Consider the following 21532-nt stretch of genomic DNA (forward strand, 5'->3'; position numbering starts at 1 on the left):
ACTTACTGAAAAAACAAATAAGAAGAAATATTTAATGTTGTACAACTGAAAGAATATGAAGATGAGACTCAAATGTTTTTGGTTTTCTGTATTTATTTTAAATACAAGCATAAGATTTTATGGGCCAAGATTTGCTCTCAGTTGTTTGACAGATGTCTTGCGTGTTTGAAGCAAAGAACTTATGTACTGTTATATGTACAACTATGTGTTAAGAAAACATATGTATATATAGATATATATAGTACAAAAAAGGCAGGGTAAAAACTATATTAAAAGGTTAGATAATAACAAGTGGGAATTTTGAAAAAAAAATCTGAACAGTTTAGGCTAATATGCTTACTATTCAGAGAGGTAATAGAATAAAATATAACTGGGACTATTTAAATAAGTGCTTTAGTTTGTGTACACAGAGCACTGTTTTCCTGTACCTGTGAAGGAGTCATTGCTCAGTGGAGAAGAACTGAATTAATGTAACAGTATGAAGGACCAAGGCATTCATCAAGGTGTGGGTAAAGCCAAGATGAAACAAATGTTTGAGTCATTAAGTTTTCTTTTCCTCCAAATTTGGTGGTAGTGAAATAGATTAAATACCTAGGACTGTTCTAATATTTATTTTTTTCTTTAGAGGTTAAATTCATCTTCTTTTTTTAATGTGATTGCAGAGGAATGAGCTCCATCTGATGTGACGAATTGGAATATACTGTTAAAGCAATTGTTGCTTAGTTATTTCATGTTTAATGAGACTGTAAAGTTGTTCAGTTGTTAGCGATTTCATTCCCCAGATCACTGATACTTGAAAAGATACGGGTATATTCTGAGTTGCAGACAAGAACGCATTGTTGAGAGTACAATATTGCTGCATTGTTTCCTGTACACTGTGATTCTGGAAAATCTCTGCTACGCACTTCCCCTTTCTAAATAATGGTGGGTTTTTTTGTAGGCTGAAAGTTGGCAGAACACTGGAAAGCCTGTATTGCAGGAGGATAAGAAAAAACATTGATTTCCTTAGATTAAAACCAAACCAGTGTTTATGAAAAACTTTTGCAATACTTTATTATTAAAAGAGATGTTACTGAATTTTGGTTTATGTAACAGACACATGTTCCATTCAGAAACCTTTTTTTCTCCATTTCAGCCATTTGTATACAATATAAATCAATGGAAATTAAAATGAGGGATACTTCTACCCTCTGAAGATGAGTTCCGCAACTGATTGATTTTATAGCAAAACCAAAAGGTGGTCATGTATCTTTTACATCAGTTGGCACTGTAGTTATTAAAAAATTCTGTTTTTGAAACACTGATGCTATATTTGTACTCTGGTTTAAACCTCTAATTTTTTTAGCTGAAAGAGATGGTTATTTTATGCTGTTGGATAGAAGCTGGTATTTCAGCCACACTTTTGTTTCTAGCTCATTAAAGGTTTCTGTGTTATTCTCAGTGTGATCCAGCTATAAAAATAGCTCTTTGGAAACAGGTACATGTTCAATTCAGAGAGTTTATACACCCAATATTTACTCTGGAAATGAGTAGTTCTCTTTCCTTTATTACAAAATGTTCTGTATTTAGATACACAGCCAGCAGAGGAAAGTCAAGATGAAAATTTATCTACTTGGAAAAAGCATTTTGGCTATTGAAATATCAATATAGAAGAAAATGTGTGTTGGTACTCACTTAGCTTGAAGCTATCTTACTGCTATTTCTGAAATATTGGGGTGTAACTTCAAATTATGGTTTAAGCAGTTGACAGTTTTCTTTCCCCCAGAAGTGGAGGTCGTCAATATTTCCTTCTTTTCCACTCCTTATTCTTTCTGTGCATCTCTTCTATTGGCCTCTGCGCATGTCCAATTACATGATTAGTGAGTGTAACTGCTTAATGGCATGAAAATGGCCTGGCAAAAAAATGAATACCTTTTTGGTTTTGTTTTTGGCAGGCCAACAATTCAAATTGGGTTACTGTGAAATTAGACCAGAGCCAGGACAAAGGAGGAGGGAGAATTGTATGGTGAGGGCTGGGGGTAGGAGCAGGGAGGAACATGTGTGGAGAGAAAGGAAAAGGAGCAATGGAGAGAGGTTGAAAATACATACTTTTGGCAGTGGGAAAGGTGTACATTTGGCCATAATATGAAACTGTACTTTTACATTATTCTCAAGAGCTGGGTTACTGCTTGCAAATACAAGTGCTCCTCTCATAAAGTTTATACTACTGGCCCAGGTAGAACACAGTATATATATTCCTAGTAATAGTTACTTCAGAAGATGACACTAATGAAGAAATGTAAAAATTTCATGTAAAACAACTACTGTCCACTTGTCATCATTTAAAAATCAAAAAGGGAAATGAAAGGAATATTATAGAGCACTAGCAGTTTCTGGTACAGCCCTCCTGTAGACACTTGGTAGGTTGTTGTTGGGACACAAACCACTGATTCTATACAAGCCTTTAGCTTTTATGTACCCAACAAGTTGGATATTGTCCTAGGTAATAATAATTCAGGTTGAAAGGGACCTCTGAAAGTCATCTAATCCAACATCCTGACTCTGAGCTGGGCTAGCTTCAAAATTAGTTGAGGTTAGACAGAGCTAGCCTGATCCTTCAGAGTGCATCTTGAAAACTGACCTTTGTCTTGAAACCCTTTGTTAGAGCTGGAACCCTGCAATCTAAATTTAGAGTTTCGGGAATGGATACCTCCGATTTTTGTAGTACTCGGATCACATGGTTGCTGTCACAGTTTAACTCTGCAGCATTACATTCACATGTACTTTAATGAACTCAAATCAACTTTACATAAGCTTACAAAAAAGTACTCTCTAATTATACACAAACCTTGGAGAAAATAGTAATCTCTCTCAAAGGGAAATTCCCTGAGATATACAGGTTTCTTTATCTGCAGATCTTGAAGTATCTACTTATCTTGCTTTCCTTCCAATCGTTTTTCCTCCTTCTGTCTTTTCTATTTCTGTTGCTAACAGATTTTCTTTTTCCTGCCACTAAAGTATGCTCCCTCTGTTCTGTTCAGGCTTTCGCAGCTTATATTGTGCTGTGTAAAGGTATCTGTACAGGACCCGTCTTCGGAGGTAATCTGGTGGTTTCTACAGTGTACTGTACTATGAAGACCTAGCCTGTGAATCTTAACTACCCTGATCTTTCCTAGCCTCAGGGTTTCTCTCTTTCTCTACATTCAGGAATTGTCTGCTCCAAACCTTAGCTGCTTGCAAACGGATCAGAAAAAAATGGTCTAGCTTTCATGTGGATTGTTGCCCTAAGACCCATCTGTACAAGTGTAAAAATGATTTATGCCTTGTACCTTCTCTGGCACTGGGTTATAGCCATAGGAGTAGATTTTGTTTACTGATAGTCCATGAATCAGTAATCTGCTAACATACCCTCCAGAATTCTCACAGAGGCTAAATAACCTTCAAGTTATTTATATTTATTTAAACTTTTTATTTAAATTTATATATATGAAATATGTTTGTATCACCTGACGACCCAGTGCAGTCTTTCTCTGCAGTTGTGCTATTTGAGCCTTTCCACTAGAATTAATGGGAAATCTGTATAATCTTAATCATTTTTTAAAATGTTCTTTGGTATATAATAGAACTAGATGACATGGCACTTTTAAACAAAAATATAACATTTCTTTTGACAGTTATGCTATTCAGCGAGTACCTAACTAAACAACGTAATTATGCCCCTTTTTAAATTTTACTTTGTCATTAAAATAAGGAATCAGAAGCATAACTTACTGGAGAAATTTTTCTGATGTAGTGGTATTTGCAGAGTAACATCAAATTATCAAAGCCTGATAATCAGTAAATGGAAGTGCTTGTATTACCAATGACATTTTTAATAATGACTTTCAAAGCTTTTTGTTGGCTGGATTGTGACTTCAGCCTTTTTTAGGATTTGCAGTACTCCAGATACTTTCTTAAAATGCCAGTCATTTCAGACCACTAGTGTGGATTCAGTAGAAATCTTTAAAGCAAACAAGTTGTTATTGTTTTAGCTTTAATGGAGGTGCTTGAAAAAATTTAAGCTTTCACCATGTTTTTCTGCTGGAGTAAAGTGTTAATTTTGTCACGCAGCGTGTATTCATTTACCGTTGTGGTAATTTACATCTCTGGTTGTGGCAAATTTAACTACTCAAAAGTCTGCTGTTTTTAAAAATCAACAAAAAAAACAGCGCAACATTTTTTCAGCAATTAAATCTTAATGTTTGTATTCTACAGTAAAAGTTCTGTGAATAATTACTGTATAAATGCTTTCAAGCAGTACATTGCAATAACAGTTGTACTGCATGCAGAACAAAAGCTCCTGAATGCTAAAACCTACTCTTTAATATAAACAGTTGAAATTAGAAGATGTACAATTACATGCATTGCAAAGAGATAGTGGGTGAAATCCTGAATTCAGGAACTCAAATGTGTTTTGCTAGGATTTCAAGAAAGGAGTGTCAATATTACATTGTTACTACAATACGCAGTACTACTTTATTTTTTTGCCTTGCCTCTGCTGTTTTAGCATTTTCCCCATAAGAGATGACTGTCCAGAAATGTTACAGTATTGATATCTCTTGTCTAATATGCTCTACCACTTATTGCATTGAGGTGAGGAGTACATACCTCTTACATAAAGACTTTTTGCAATTTTAATTCTGAAAATGCTGCTCAACTGGGAAAATAAGTAAAGAAAATGATTTTATATTTATTTATGTCTAATTCTATAAATTAGTTTGTTTTCAAGAAAGCTGTATGACTCATTCTTGTCATGTTAGATAGTATTATTGAAAATAACAAAATATACTTGTGCTAAAACAGAGGAGCAGAGAGACTCCACTTCTGCTTTTAAGGTCCATCTTTTGTCACTGAGTAGCATTCTTAAATAGGTTGCACTGGAGTAAAGTGCAGTTCAATGTGAGCAAAAATGGCAGGAAATGGCTGTAAATGAGGCTGTTTGGGTATCAGCACAACTGCTTTCAAGTTAGAGACCGGTGAGTCCATGCCAGGGTTTCCTGGCAGTAGGGTCTTTCCTTTATCAACTTAATACCAGAGGGGTATTTTTCAAGTACTGGGCTTGCGTGATAGCACTATAGAACCCCAAATATCTTCTAAGAAATCTTTTGATGTTGCATTGGATTAAAATCAACAGTCCTTTAATATTTTTTGAAATTCAGTTTATACTTGTCTGTTACTGAATGATACTAAAACCACTGGTATATTTTTTTCAAGGCAAAAATTTAGGTATTTGTTTGCTTTCCAGAAATAAACCTTTAGATTAGCTTGACTGGCCCCCCCTATATTTATAGCTGCAAAATAACAGCAGTTTTAATCTAAATATTAAAAATTACTTCTGTGTTTATACACGTTTTAATGAAAGTGCTGTTAACAGTCTTAAAAATATATCTAAGAATTTAATTCCTAAAATTAGAATTCAATGAAAGTTATTGTCTACCTACATTTTTAAAGTTTTACACTTTAAAAAACTTGAATTTAAGATACTTTTAGTTTTTCTCAATTTGTAACTTAATTATTGGAGCTTTTTGTTAAAAGAAAAATAGGAAGTGAAGCTGACTGCCAGTCTAGTTCAGTAATATATATTGTATGAAATGTGGAAAAAAAGTAATTAAAAGAAATGACAATACTTCTGTTCCTTTTAAGAAAAAGGACAAATATAAATAAGGCTGTTAGAGCACTTTTCCTCAGAACTTGTATTATCTGTGTCTTATTTGCTTTTGCCTCATAATCATTATACTTCCCATGCCCGTGCCAGCCGTTTATCAGCTTTTTGCATGAAATGTTTCATATGGAGAATACACACTAAGGATAAAAAGAAAAAAGTGGACAAAATCTGAACCATATCTTCTTACAAGGTTAATACATTTATAGGACTGTCAAACTACAGTGAGATTATATATTTATCTCTTTCTCTTCTGCTGTCTGGGTTTATAGTTTGAGTTCTATAGCCGGAGCACTGTCCATTTTCCCTGTTTTTGATTCTTTCTTTTGATTCCTTTTGATAGTGGTATCAAAATATGTGTAACTGAGGACTAGAATTTTTCAAAGAACGTTTTTCTTATTTTGGGCACCCAGTAAACAGTTGCATTCAGAGGAGCCAAGCGTATTGGGTGCTGAGCTCAATGGGAGGTCTGGCCTGAAGGAGCATAGGGAGAGCTATCTGTTTATCGAGCTTTTAGGAAAACATGGCTCTTGTTTTTTTTTCCAAGGGGAAAATTGGTTTCTTCACTTCTGTTTATGGAAACTCTGGCCTAAATTGCAGGTATTAGATACTTAAAAAGAACTGCCCTCCACACTTAGAATTCTTTAATTCTAATAAACTGCATATTTGCTGTAGAGATCAAGGTGGGGGAAAAAAATTGAAATCCTTAACTGATTTGTTGGCCATTCCAGGGCACTCCCATTCCCTTCTGAGATGGCGCTTTCTTGGCACTCCTATGTGTGGTGTTTTTTTTTTTTTTTTTTTACAGGAATGGCTCTGTAGCTCTTCAGTGAGTGAAGAGGCAGAAGTGCTGTTTGTTTGTGTAGTTTGAAATTCTAGCAACGCACATCTGTTTGCAAGCCTTCTGCTTGAATCCTTTCACCTTCATAGGTTCTGTCAGATGTCTCCACTGAATTGTGATAAAACCTGCTTTCATCAGAGCCTGTTCAAACGAGGTGCCCTGGCCTGAGGTCCAGGTCCTCCCTTTGCAGGTTTTGCTGTGAGTGTAGGTTAGAGGTAAGGACCCCAACCTGAGAATGGGCCCAGCCTGTAGGCAGCAGTTCCACACCTGCATGTTTTGAGTTTTAAATGAGGTGTGCATTGAAGTTAAATCTTATGTTAGTAAAACAGTTTTTAAAAGGATAACTTGCCTCATACACAAACAGGATACACCTTTTCTCCTTTTTTAAGTAAGTTTAAAATGTTATTTTTATTTAGCAAGCACTTACAGTCACTTTAAGATATCTGTCACTTGTGAAGGTAGATGAAAAACACAACTTCAATTTTCCATACTGTTGACATATTAATATTAAACATTTTTATTTAAGACACTAGTAAGCTTTTTAAATGAAGAAAGCAAAAGGAGACAGAAAATAGTTTTTCTTTTTTTTTTTTTTTAACATTTGGTGTCACATTTTATAAATTTGTAGTAGACTGGAAAGAAGAATATTTGAATACATTTTTAAAAGAAGGACAAGATCTTTGCTTAAAGGGATGTGTGTGAAATGGATGAAATAGTTTATGAAGGCAACACTGCCTAGTATAGCTTCAGATAAAGTTAAAAATCTAGTCCTTCATAAAGATGTAGTCTCCCTCTTGCTCTTTCTTTCTTTCATGGATGAGTGAGTTTATAGGATTTGTGCAACTCTGCTATCCTTTACAGTCCACTTCTCCCAGCTTTCTTGCACTTTCTTGTACAGCCCAGCTAAAGTCATCAGGCTCACATCATGAGTTTTATTCAAGGTTTAGGGCTGCTCGCTTGTATCCAGTCATTTATTTGTCCAAATTAATTGATAAATTCGGTATTAAAATTACATAGCCAAAGAAGGAGGATGTTCTTTTGCTAGGGTTCATAGAGATTGAGAAGGAAGATTATTTTATTTTGATTATGAGTTCTTAAATTCCGAAAGAAAATAAGCAATCTTAATTTCTCATTTGATATGCGACAGGAAAAACAATTGCTGCAGAGAAAATAGCATATGTGAATGTGTGAGAGATAATATAGGGTATATAATTCATAAATGTGCTGCTTTTCCTACATTTCATTACAAAAGTGAGTCTTACATAAGAACAAGACAATTAATTTGTGATTTCTGAAACTTTATGTAGTAGGTATTGTATACTTAAGCTTGTTAATTTGATAACAAGTAACACCTGCACTCCCAAACTCTGAGTGGTTCTGTGAAAGTTTAATTTAATCTGTGTTAGAGTTGCTGTGGTCCTGCTCTCTGCCAGCTCCCCCACTTTATGCTGATACTTACTTGGTCCCACTGCAAATCAGTTCAGAGGGCTCAGCCAGCAGAGGGTTGGTTACGGAAGAGATCAGCGTTGGCTCTTTGCTGTAGTTGGAGCACCAGAGCTAGCTAGGAGGGAGCTGCAAGACCTACTTGGAGAATCTGAGATTGTTGCAGTCCAGAACTAGATGAAACCGTTGTGGAACTACACCTTAAAAAACCCCCTAATGTTTCTTTTTGATAGTGTCATCATAATTCAAATGAATGCCCAAATTCCAGATGCCTTTTAGAAACTGAAACCAAAGGGTTTCAGACTGTGAGTGGGAATTGAAAGACCACAGGCTTTTTTTGTATGCATTTTATTTCATGAATTGTGTTTTATTATATAGTAAACTGCTAAAATAAAAGGCTTTAAAAAGTAGTCAAAGAACAAACAAGTTGATAGTGTTTCACTAATACTTATTCTGAAATATTTTTCTGTCTTATAGAACAAAATGGGTAATTTTAATGGGACAGTATTAGGAAGTGCCCAGTGTTGAAATCTTACACCAGTTCTTTCAAGATAAATGTGGAATTAGCATCCTCTATGGAACAGCTAAAAACAACAAGAAAAGTAACTGTTGTATACAACAGTTTTTAATCTGTCAAAGCTATGACCTTCAACACAGATACAGAAATGGGAAATATTTTTGAGGTATCAGCATGGTGTTTGTGACTGATGACAAGCATTCTGCTATTTTGCAAGAGGCTAAAAAAAATTACTATCAGATTTGAAAGTGCATAAGCAAATCTGAAAAGCAGTTCTGCTGCTTTAGCAGTCAAAGGTAGGAAAATGTGAACCATTCTAGGGGAGTTACTAATTTCCTTTACTTCTCTAGGCATAAAAAAAGGAGCTGTCGGATGGCAGGTGGATTGGCTCTCTGGGGATCACGGGGAGGCACTTTGCCTTGATTCACCTGGGACTTGTTTCTTCATGACTGGAAAACATCTTTCTAACAACTGTGTTGCTCAGTTAGCAGAAGAATTCAGTTCTTGAATATACTAGATAGCTAAAAATGTTTCTGTTTTTTGGTGCAGTTCTTATGAATGTGTACAAGTAACTCATAAAAACGTACTTTTTTTCTTGTGTTACAGTGCTGCAACTACAGTTCACCGAACTGGTAGTTAGGAGATGTCCCCAGGTGCCCATGAAACTGCCTCAGTATTTTAGACTTTTCTACTAGACATGGCAAGACAAATATTTTGACTTTTTTTTTTTTTTAAGTCTTATCTCTAAAACAGAGCTGTATTGTTGATTACTCCTGTAATGAATATATCCAGATTATTAGTTGGGCTTGGATTTGTGCATGTTGAAGACTTCTGAGTAAACAAGATGATATTGGGGGTCTAGGAGTGAGTCGTCTTCGTGACATGGGGCATAAATGTCTGTCTTGGTGTAGGAATTTAAGAGAAATTGTTCCCTGGGCGGTATGCCCAGGCGTTCTCAATGTATAACTGAATCTGAACAAAAACTATTTTCTTCTTCAAAGGTATCTTTTCTTCCTCTTCAGGTGTTAGCTCTCTATCTTCTCCCTCCCCTGCTGACTCCCCTGCCAACTATGTGATATTGTGTAACTGGCAGCTACAGTATTTGGTTACATGGAGAACAGCCACAACATCATTTTGAGCATTCATTTCTCCCAGTCTGCAGAAGAATTTCATCATCCGTATTTTCAGTTCTGTGAATCTTGCATTTTCCATATAGTTGTTGTTTGAACATTACTGTTGGAGTTTGATCAGACTTCTTAACAGTGTGTTTTAAAATATTAATCTGTATGCTAGCTTATATTGTAACGGGAGGTGAGTTTGAACTAAAATGATAGGCTTAACTCTAAGTAGCTGAAGCATAAGCATGTTCTTTTTCTGTAATTCTGCTGTATAGTGGGTAGCTTTTGAAAAAGGCGAAGAGTGGATAGCCGGGTCTTCATACTACCAAAGCTCATCTTTCTCAACAGATGAGAAACATGTATGAAAGCTTGAACTGCTGTTACCCGACTTGTGCTGTGATTTGGCATTCACTTCAGCACCGGGCACTCTCACTAAATATGTGAGACTTCCTTGTTAATATGTTGATTTTTTTTTTTTTTTTTTCATTTCAAGTACTCTGTATTCTGAATCATTTTGAAATTACTTCAGAGCAAAGTCACAGTTTTCAGAAAATGGCTTGAGCACAGTACTCTTCCCATAAAACCATTTCTGTTTTTACCTACTGTTACACTGACTATTATTAAGTGATTGAAACTGTTAGCTTCTCTGTTGGAACAAGAAAAATGTAGAGTAATGATCTGGTATATCCATAACTGTGTAAGAATATGTTTATCACCTGTGTCAAATTTTCATATAGGTTTCCTAAACAGTGTGTGTTTGAATTCTGTTTGTCTGGAAGTTCTTTTTGGATGTGCATTGTTTCTCAACAGTAGTTTTGTTTCTTGTGCTTAACAAATGTTTAGATTGGAGGCTGTGAGGAAGTTCACTTGACTTATGAAGGAGTTCTTCCACAGTATTTTTTTTTGTGTGTGTCCAATTAAAATCACTGCAAAAGCAGAAGTATTGGAACATAAATTATGTGATATTCTATAATTTGTATTTAAGCTGATAATTATTGTAGAAGTGATGTGCAAAAACCAAATATTTAGAGAGCTACTTTAAATCATATATGCTGTGAGAGTTTTATTTTGTCTTTATTTTCAGCTGCATAAATGTCCAGCTGCTCATATGGCCCAGTAAGTTCACATTCCCCTGTATCTGCAGTTTTGACTAGAACTAGATTTGCCTCCTGCTAGTCATCTAAGGAAGACAGTGAAACAGGACTTGTCAAGTCAGGCTAGTTTTGTCGTGCCGCCCTGCCACCCTGTGCTCTGGATAGCTTCCCACTGGAGTGCGCTTTCGAGGGGAAGAGGCACAGCCCACTGCTGCATCGAGTGACTCTCTTGTAGAAAGACCGGAAGAGACAAGGTGCCTGTTCTCTAGTTTCTGCTTTTAAGATTCTGCAACAGGTATTTGTTAATTGCTCGTAGATCTTTTCAGATCTGATCCCATAAAGGAAAAGTGAACCAGTTTTTCTGCGTGTAGACAGATACCCTTTATAATTTCAGGCTGAAGGAATTTAAATAAAAAGTAGGAGTGTAGAAGCTATGTACAATGATAGCGTTTTTAGGCCAATTAGTAGTGTTAAAAATCATGTCTCTTTTGCCACATTGGGTATAAAACTATTTCTGAATGTAATGATTTGATCTTTAAATTATTTGGGGACAGTGCCTTCTTATGAAAGACAGCTGTTTAATCATCTGGTGGTGTGGGGTAAATTACAACATGAAACTTAAATTTACTTCCAAATTAAATAGTAATTAAAATGTCTTTTAACTAGCATCCTTTTCCACCTTAAGTATAAAATCTTACCCTGTACATCTGGCAGAAAGTAAAACATGAAAGGCTTCACCTGTTAGCATTAGTAAGAAATGGCATGGTTTTTTTCTAAGATACATTTTCCTCTGACAGTTGAAGTAAATTTCAAAACTTAAGGTTTGTATTGGTCTTGGTCTTGAAGCATTCACATGCATAACAGAGTCAACAGAACTACTTCTGTGAGAAAAAATTGTGGGATTAAATTCTAAAAGAATTAGGATGAGAAATTGCAATGCCTTGCGTTCCATGTATTTTTTATTGTTTCTAGAATAAAACATTTAAAAGCCCCTTGAATATTTTTAAAACATTTTGTAAGGTTTTGTTACCTTTTTAAAAAATAAAATGTGATAAATTGTTACCTTTTTAAATTAAAATAGGCCAGTTAGCTCTTGTGTAGTACATGAAGTCATTTCTTTGTGATATTTGCTATTTGTGTTGTGTGGCTCACAGGCTGTCCAAATGTGACTTTCTTACCAGCAGCCTAGATTATTTCCAGATCAGATGGATTTGGTATGGTTGTCCCAAATGTCCAGAACGCCTTCTTTCACTTCACCTCCATACATTAGCTGCCTGAATAGACATCTGTTACAAGAGGATGAGGAAGTTAGGAATATGTAGACAAAAACAAGGGATTGAAGTTCTGGTAGGGAGAGATGTAGGTAGAGTGTAGGAGCCAAGAAGAGTGAGGCTTTAAGATACACAAAGATTTTTTAGATGTGCAGCATCTGGAAGTCTAGCACTGGTATAAAGACAGAAGAAAATAAATGAAAATACTAAGGCATAAAAAAACTCAGTGTTATTTTGCAAAACAATGATTCCGAGTTTCCTTTTCTGAGTAAGGCAAGTGAACCTGTTTTGTATAGGTGGTGGGGAAAGGGAAAAAGTACTTGCTGTAATTAATTGTTAACATATAATAGCGACTTAAAATGAGGTGCAGTTTGTTTCATCTAATAGATGAAATACAAACGAGTCTGCTGTTGCCACATGGCTAATGCCAGAGAATTTGAAGGGACCCCTTTCCCCCAAAACCTTTGTGGTTGATAGTGAAGCGATGACTCATTGCAAGATAAATGGAATATGTTGGAGAGAATGGCAGATCAGAAACTGTAGGAGGCAGCAATCCTAAAACTTTGGGAATAATGAGAAGTGTTACTGCCTGATAGCTATAATGCAAAAAGGAAAGTAATAAAATCCTTCATTTTAGAAACTTAAACGGATGAGTAGAATCTCTCGTATACTTGCAGGGAAACGCATGGGAATCACCAGTGACTTCCCCAGTGTCCTCCTTTTGGTTTGAAGCTCTGCTAGATAAAGCAGGGGCTGGGGATGGTGGTGGGAAGGTTCCTCAACATAATTTTTTCGAATGCCAATAGACAGTTTTGTTTACTGATCAAACTTAATGAGTAATGAATGTGCCACTTAGGCTGAGAATAAGTATTTCTACTGCCTGCAGCAGGGTTTAGAGTAGCGGGGGAAGGGAGAAGGGAAAAGAGGGAGAGAGTCCTCAGCAGTAACTTATCTTAGCTATCAGCAAATGCTGCTCCTTCAGCAACTGCTGGATTTATTTTTAACTGCTTGACTCATTCTTTGTCAGATGATTGACCATCAAGCTGCATATTGAAATGCGAATGTACAGAGGAAGCAAGCATAACTAAAGGAAAAGGGGGAGTGGTTGTCTGGAAGAGAGGTGGGATTTGGGAGTTCTGCTTTCACATGCTCCGTGTCTGTTGTCTGAGCGAGTTACTGGCTCAGAGCAGACAGTGTATTGCAGGTCAACCTAGAAAGTAAAGGACGATGGCTCTGTTCAGCTGCATAAAGACACAGCTGCTCATTTATTAGGAGAAAGAAACTGGAATTGGCGTTTGGGACAGCAGTATACTGCTTGGTGACAAATTAATATTTTTTTTCCTATACTGGATGTTGCCTTTCTAAAGGATTCTCACCATGATTGATAGCTCCAAAAAGCAGCAACAGGGCTTTTCAGAGATTTTACCTGCAGGAGATGTTAAGCCGCTGAAAGAAAAGGAATGCCTTGATGTGAACAGCCAGAAAAGTCTCAAGGAAGGTCAGTGATTTGCTGGTTGGGGGACAGAAAATGCAGAAGTACTATGTATATTCAGTTCCCAAGCGTTTGCTGTATGATACTGTATATCAAGAAGTATTTTGTACATCAAATAAGTATTTATTTCAGTCTTTAAAACTTATTAAAAGCTAAACTTAGAATTTATCTGAGACTATTAAAATAAGAATGATAATAGCTTGACTGAAATTGTAGTATGAAAGAACATGAGTGATTAAGTACTCATTTCAGTGCTCAGTGCATGAAGTACTCTGAAATTGTCCTGTAAATATTGCACAAAATACTTCAAAATGACAGCGTTAAAAATAAAAACCCACGAACCTGTAGTTTTAGACGTGTACTGCTACCTCATTTGCAACACTGATGTTCTTTTCTTAGCTACGGTCTTTTTCCAGAATTCCCTTCTCCCTCCACCCCTACTTAATTTAGGTTTGATTCTGCTTTCTAGGTATATGCATTTCAAATTACATTATGTCTCCTTAAATGATTATTCATATAAATAGTATTCCAAGGATTTTTGGAACATTAGTTAAAGCTGACAAATGGTGCTGGCTGATGCTAACTATACCAGCTTCGTTTAAGGTAGTATTTGTTAGGCTATGGCAGTAACACTGCTGAGACATGGAAGTTGTTTCATTTCTTCGCCTAGCTGGAGATAACTGGACTGTATTAAGGAGGAGCAAGAAGAGACCTCTTGAGGTCGACTGCCTGCCCTGCAGACAGCACTATTCATGTTAACACCATGCTCTTTGCAGTTCAAGATTCAAACTCTTACTTTTTAAGCAGTCAAAAACAAACTGTATTTTGTAGTAGACAATTCCTTCTTTCTTTATACAGCCCTCTGCCTTGGCTTGTACTCCAGATATCTCTGGATTATCTGGTGATCCAAAGATCTCCTCCTGATTTTTGTGACAAGACTGCTAATTTTTCCCTCTCTTCATGAGATCAGGCCTTTCTCAGAATTGAAATGCTGTTTAAAAAAAAAAAAAAGTATATTAGTAACATTTAAGATGCAAAAAAGATGCCCCATATTAATTATTGAATTCAATAACTGACAGTTTAGTTAATAAAAAGCTTTACCTTAAGTTAGGGTAAGAGGAAAAAAATCATTTTTATATAACGTATTGATAGCAAAGGATTTTAATGACTGGGAAGATGGGCAATAATGAGTTCAGTGTTAATATGCATAACCGTCAGTGGCTGAGAGCATAACAGTCCTGCCTCCCGTATGACAGGAAAGTACTGATTAAAAGACATACCGATTTAGAAAAAGGGCTAATGGTGGCTTCTCTTTCACGGTGTGTGCCTCGCAGCTCCCAGCAGCTCCACCTCAGCCGGCTGCTGCTGCTGCCTCTGAGGCAACAGGAGCAAGGAAAGAAGGCGAGGAAGTTGAGAGAGGGCGAGAGGAACAAGCGTTCTGTTGTGGAAAACTGTGGGAAAAAGAGAGCTAAACTACCAAGAAATAAAGGGGAGAAAGACATGAAAAAACGAACATGTTGGATAGTGTAGGTGGGCTAATAAGCAACCATGGAAATCATGGTCCTTGGTCTTTCTTGAATATGTCAGTTATGTAGAAAGTGGATTAAAGAATGTGCATTACAATAATGGTGGTCTGTCAGAGTAGTGGAAAACCTGCAATTATGAGACACTTTTACAGTCTAAATTCTTGGATATTTTAAAGTTATTCAGTGCATGAAAGAAGATAATTGTTTTCCCCAATCCCTATCTTTCCTTCATTTTTCTTCTGTTTTAGTACCTCTTCTTGATTTTTGCTTTTTCCCAGTGAATATTGCTTATCCTTTTCATCTTTCCTAAGTTTGGCAGCTTAATAATTACAGTTAAAATAATGAACCTCTTTGAGAGTATAAATGACTGCATTAGCTTCTTTTCTAGCCTTTCCTCTTTCTAAAGCCGAAAAAAAGCCAAGCATTATCTTCTTGTTGTATGTAGAATGAATTGTTGAGAACATTGCAAATCTGCTCAGTTTTAATGTAGAGACACTAAAACAGAGCTTCACCTTTTCAGTTTATAATGTCACAAAATATGCAGTTGAGGTATTTGTGGATTTTTTAATTCATTTGTAACTGTTAATTTCATTCTATGTAAATAAGCCTCAAAATCATTTTAAAACACTTCTCGTTTAACAGAACAATATATTCTAAAATTAGCTTGTTGGATAACATGCCATTTTTCTTTTAAGCAAATGATGATGTGATGGTTTTCACCACCTGAATCATTGATTCTTTTTGTTAGGACATAAAAATATTTATGAATACTATCAGTTAATGTTTAAAATTGCAAAAGTTAAAAATGGAATTCTGTTGACAATCCCAGATTACGTTCAAAGCGGTTTATATAATTCAGAACATGATATAGCCTTTGCTTCCTAATCTGTTTTGCACAGGTTTGATAAATGTAAAAATCTGGAGATAGTAAGAGTTTGCTTCTTAGAGCAACAACTACCTTATGAAAATTGTAAATGCATTCCTTTTTTACTTAGTACTTCTTTATAACTGAAAAGACATTTGATGGAAACACAAATCCTAACACTGACTTCAGCAAATTAACATTAGGTGCATTGGAGGGTTAGATTAGAAGGATGAAATTTTTTTCTTTGCTTAGGGTAATGACTACTCTGAAAGATACACGTGACAGCATCCTGTTGAAAATGTGGAGGAGGAAATCCTCCTAATTAATGCTACTTTCTTGTAAACAACCCATATGTTACTACTTTGTCTCCTGTCCATTCTGTGAACACAGTTCTTAATTTTATCCTTAGGTTTTCTTGAAAATTTCCTTTTGTATGAGCAAGAAACAAAAATACTTTTTGGCTCTGAGGATAACTATACATTGATACCTAAACAACTCCATCAGAAATTTCCGAAGCATTGACTATTAATATGATGTAAGTGTCCAAACCATTTAGAAAATGCAAGTGAAAAGCCTCAGATGAAATCAGGACATCATCGTGCATATGGTTAGTAAGAAATAGAGTTAATATAAGATCAAAAATGCATATATTAGGAATAAATTTAGGCTTCAGATCAGAAGATTTCTAACTGAGGTGAGGAGTGAAATTTAGGAAGTCTTACCTCGTACCCAAAATGGTTTTAATGTAAAGATTGCTAAGCTTGTGCAAGAGTGTATGACCATGTAGGAAAATTTTTGAAGATATAGTATTAATTTGGTGAAACAAATCAGCGTGTTGTTATCTAGCATGGGATTTGGAAGGGGATTTTGCACCATCTGCAAAATACGGTTTGTTTGCACCATATTTTTAATGTATTGATCCAAGCTGCAGTTGCCTGCAGGTTATTGGAAGGAAAGAAAACTAACCAGGAAGAAAATTTTGTTTCCACCTTGAAGCATAAATTTTTTGCTGGATTTGTATTGCTTTTTTTTATTTTACTGTATTATGAGGAGCTGAAGACTGGCAGGTGCTAGCAACAGGGTACAGGGTAGAATAAACTGGAGCAGAGGGACTTCTCAGGTGCTTGCTGGAACTGTCTTCATGCTGTCTGGTTAACAGATTACCAGATTTAGTCAGGAGTGGCTTCTTCCCCTCCTCCCCTACAATCAAATCAATATTGTATGAAATTGTTTATATAACAGAATCCCTGCTCTTGCTGGCATGTTAAGTGTTGGTAATACTCTTAACCTCCACTGCTCTCCTGCGGTGGCATCTTATACTTGCAGATTCTGCTGGTATATTAAAAAAAAAAGTCTTAAATTTTGTTATATGGTGTTTAGAAGTATTTCTGTGACCCCTCATCCATGGTGGTCTATTGGGTATCTTTTTCTGTGACACAAATAATGGAGAAAACTATTGGGGGGGGAAGGTATTATTCATGTTTTTTTCAGTTAGTAAAGAAAGTACTATAAATTCAGTGGGCTGATCCTACGAGGCTGTGTTAAATTTCTTAACTTTACAGATGAACCATATCTCTTATGACATTGGGATTATTGTATGTTTTACTAGTAAATCAGTACTTAGTAAAATTTTCTTGTTCAATGTAGCACTTAAAAAGATAATAAGATATATATTGTAATACCATTATTTTAAAGATAAACAAGTGCTTAAATACTTTGATCCAAGGCTACAAAATATTAATTTGATTTTGTACGTAATCTGCGTAGAATTAGAGGATAAGGTGGCTAACTCTTGAGTTCTAAGGAAACTTGCTATGGTTACGACCAGATTTCTTAAAGTTTTTACAAATAGTTAGGTCTGTCCAAGACGGCTGCTGCCAAAAGTAGGTGTAGCCTCCTGCAGCCCTACGCCGTGTACTGCCAGCCTCTTTCCTGTGTTGGCGTTAGTAATTATGCAACCTTGAAGTGAGTTGGATTGGTAAACTGGTCTTACTGAGAACAATTTGTTTTTAATTGTGTTAGTTTTTGGCAAGATCAGAGCACCGACCTGACAGGCAGCATCTTTGCTAGCAGTGGTGCAACAGGGCAGTTGAGGTTGGGGGCAGGAGGAGCCTGTTGCCTTGTCATCGGTAATGCAGCCTTAGATCAGGTTAAGGTGTGGAACCGGGCTCTGAAACCGCTGTCTGCTTTGTTCCTGTGCTGGAGGCTGCTGCTTTCCTTCCACAAAGCACCCGGAAAAACATGTACGCACCTCAGCCTTTTTAATGCAAAGTCCAGCATCTCGGCCTAGCTTAAACCTGCCTGTGTTGTCACTGTAAGCAGTCCGAGTCGTTCACTGAACCAGCAGCCGCAGAAATGTGATGATGATGTCCGCATAGCATAGCTGACCAAATGCCCCCGCTTACCACCCAGTTCGCAGTCTTAGTGTAAATCCACCTTCCTCAGTGTTTTAAATTAATGTGTAATCTTGTGAGCTGGAGCATCTGCTTGGGTACACGTTCTAGTCTGCTGGCACTGTTGTGCCTCGGAAAAGCATGGAAATGGGGGTGGTACCTTCTCCGAGGACTTGACTGGAAAGCATCTGTCGTCATTCAATGAAACACGCTCCAAACGATCATAAAGCAAGTCTGGTGTAGATGTAGAATTTGAACCCAAGTTTTATGAGTCCCTTGACAGTAAGATTTCTCTGGCTGATAGCAGTAGCTGAGGAAATGCAAATTAGTTTTTTAAAAATCAAAATAAGACTGTATTAAGCAGGGGAATACTTGCAGATTTAGAAAATGTAATTATTGTTAATAGACTTAATGTTTGCAATTTTACAAAATACCTGAAACTTAAGGTTTAATCAGTCTTTCCAGCCATGATAGTAGTGATTTTTTTTCTCATTTTACAGATGTAGAAAGAATTGTAAGAAGTATAGGGCTTTTTTCATTCTATTTTTTTACATATATTTATTCATCCTAACAGACATTCGGGTGGATAATTTGTTTGGAGGCTTATGTATGTTCTGACTTGTTTCTAAGCAACTTGTTCTGCAGCAATGGGATATGATACAGATTGTCCTATTTCCGAGTCATTTAAACTCAACTGGTGATGAATAACATGATAGAAGTTTTTCCTTTTGTATTTTTGTTTTAAATGTTAAATTTACATTTAGCTGTCTTTCCCATTTAGCTTTTCATTTTCGGCTTGCAGTATGATAATGTTACTTCTGGAAACAGTTATGTGTACAATATTACTAGCTTAGAGACAAAAGCTTTAGAGCGGTAAAAGACAAAAGCTTTCCTAGTGATGCAGTTTAAAAGAACTGGAGGCCCTGCAGGATTTCCCTCCGGAACTCTGAAGAGATTCTCTGCAATGACTGTATTACCTATAGACACCTTGTTAGTTCTGTAGGGCCCTCAGTACTCTATATTCCTATGCTTTGCCCTTATACAGAACATTTTTAAGATGATAAAACAGTATAATATTCAGGTATGACTGAATAATTGCCTAAAATGAGTATGAATATGAGACTCTTACATTTCTTCGATTATTTTTGCTATGTTCTTAGAAGAAAAACTGCATATAAAATAAATGGAAAAAGCATATAAAAATAAGTAACTTTTTAATAAAAACTAGTGAAAGACATTCACATATTTTTTTAAATGATGCCTTGACAAAAATGAAAGTTTTGAAGTCTGAACCCAATGTAATGTGTTCATTCAAATTTACAGTGTTAGATTTTTTTAATGATATATATTTTTTAATTTTAGATTATTTAAAATTATTACTTATAAAAATAAAATATATTAATTATTATAAACATTGTGTCATCATTTCTAAGCTGGTGGTGAGTGAGTACAAAAATTCTTAATGCATTTTGTCTTTAAAATGCTGTACAACTTATTCAGAGTCGCTTCCAACAAATTACAGGGAGCTCAGTATTTTCACAGCTTCTCCCTCGCCTGCCTTCCTCCTTTGAAATGCCATATAAATGAGAAAAACACCAAGTTACCTAATTTGTGACTTTGGACACACGTGGAACGAGTAACGCGGGCTGCAGTCTAGCTCATGTATTCCATAAGCTTCCTGAAATGTGTGTTGCGTGTTACCTGCGCGTTCTGTTACTTACTATACAAAACGTTGTTTTTTTGAATTTTCAGTTTTATTCATGTAACAAGCATCAGTTGAAAAATCTAACCATTTCTGTCTCTATAGAGTAGTTAGTGAATTACAAATATAGTATAACACTGTGAAATGTATATACTTCAGGGAGAACAAATCATAGCTCAGGAGAACACAAACCTTTTGTCTCTGGAAGATTAAATTAATGTAAATTATGTTCTGTTTAGAAAAGCCTGTGCAGATAGTGTTTGGGGTTGTAAGGGGTAGTGACTGAAAGCAGCACATAATTAAGTAATTGATATTCAATTTCTGTAATTCTGTAATTGTCGCACTGTGGTGCAAGGTTGGTCCCGCATTCTGCTACAAATTTTATGCTAAAATCGCTTGTGTATTCCACCTGCCATCTGATAAAATATTCTCTTCTACTTTACTGCAACCCTGTTGTTCATATATTTGTATTAATATTATACAGTCACGGTGCCAAAAAACTAGTTATAAATTACTTCAGATTGAGGATTATACTTTACAATTTAGGTGATAGACAAGTTCATCTTGTGTAGCAGTGCTTCATTGCAGCTAGTACCGCTATTGTTAACTGTTGCTCTGTGCTTCAAGCTCAACACGTTGGAGACTTTGGATGAATAAAAGCTGTTTTAAGCTGGCAAAAAGAAAATGAGGCTTTTTGTGTAACAGCTTTTAATTTAAAGGCAAGGAGGGTGTTTTCGGCACTGTCTGTTTCCATGGCAGCCAGCCTTGCGCCAGCAGCCAGCCTGCTGCTCCTGCACATTTCCAAGGGAGTATGCAGGAATGTCGGACATAGCTTTTCCCATATTACTTGCATTTTTAAGGACTTAAACAGCTAATAGCCACCGAATATTAACTTCAGAAGAAATAAAGATGATTGCATACAGAACACAAAAAATATTTTTGATATGATTTTTCTTCTTGCTGTTGTCTGAAAGATTTGTATGCTACCAAATGAACCCCTTCTCATTGATTTAGTGTCTGTAGCCTCTGCGTAATTTTAAATGTCAACAACTGTTTGAATGCCATGTTTCAGAGCCAAAAATGAAATTTAATTGAAATTAATGGGATATATAATTAATTGGATAAGATACGGAATTATTAGAACTACTGTGCACAATACGAGTTCTGGTTTTGTTCAGGACACGAAGCCGCGATGAAAGCTTGTCAATCAGTAGATAACATTGTTCCTGTGGGACAACTGTCAATTTATTTTTGGCCTCTACATTCCAGTGCTTGTGATTATAGAGTCCTACTTTGAGGCACCTTTTCCTTAGGATACAAATTACAGATTTGTAACAGAGTGATGGCTGAAAACCACTTGCTTGACTTTGATAATTGCTGTTTGCTCTAAGTGATTTAGTAATATGTTTTATTTTCACATACTGTACCATTCACACCAAGTAAAACCTAACTGGATTGCCTTAAGTTTCTTAGCCCTTCAAAGGCTCTTGTGTAAACTGTGGTGTGTACACGATTAAGTGCCTGTTTGCTTATGCTTGCTTGCTTGCTTTCGTGCAAACTGGCATGGTGCTTCAGCAGGGTGTTGAGGAT

At 36.0% G+C, this 21532-nt stretch overlaps 1 protein-coding gene across 16 annotated transcripts in view; it reads left to right on the forward strand.

Annotated features, from left to right (window-relative positions):
* The window catches only part of MRTFB (myocardin related transcription factor B), a 126183-nt gene that overhangs the window by 56917 nt on the left and 47734 nt on the right, over positions 1-21532 (forward strand). The window contains exon 1 of one of the 16 annotated variants that reach the window (XM_026061858.1): positions 11850-13462. The exons of the other annotated variants lie outside the window; for them this stretch is intronic. The gene's annotated coding sequence lies outside the window, so the exon portion shown is untranslated. Of the gene's footprint in view, positions 1-11849; positions 13463-21532 lie in introns of those variants that run through there. 16 annotated transcript variants of the gene reach the window in all.

This window comes from Apteryx rowi, unplaced genomic scaffold (assembly GCF_003343035.1).
Source record: "Apteryx rowi isolate R43461 unplaced genomic scaffold, aptRow1 scaffold_186, whole genome shotgun sequence".
NCBI lineage: Eukaryota > Metazoa > Chordata > Aves > Apterygiformes > Apterygidae > Apteryx > Apteryx rowi.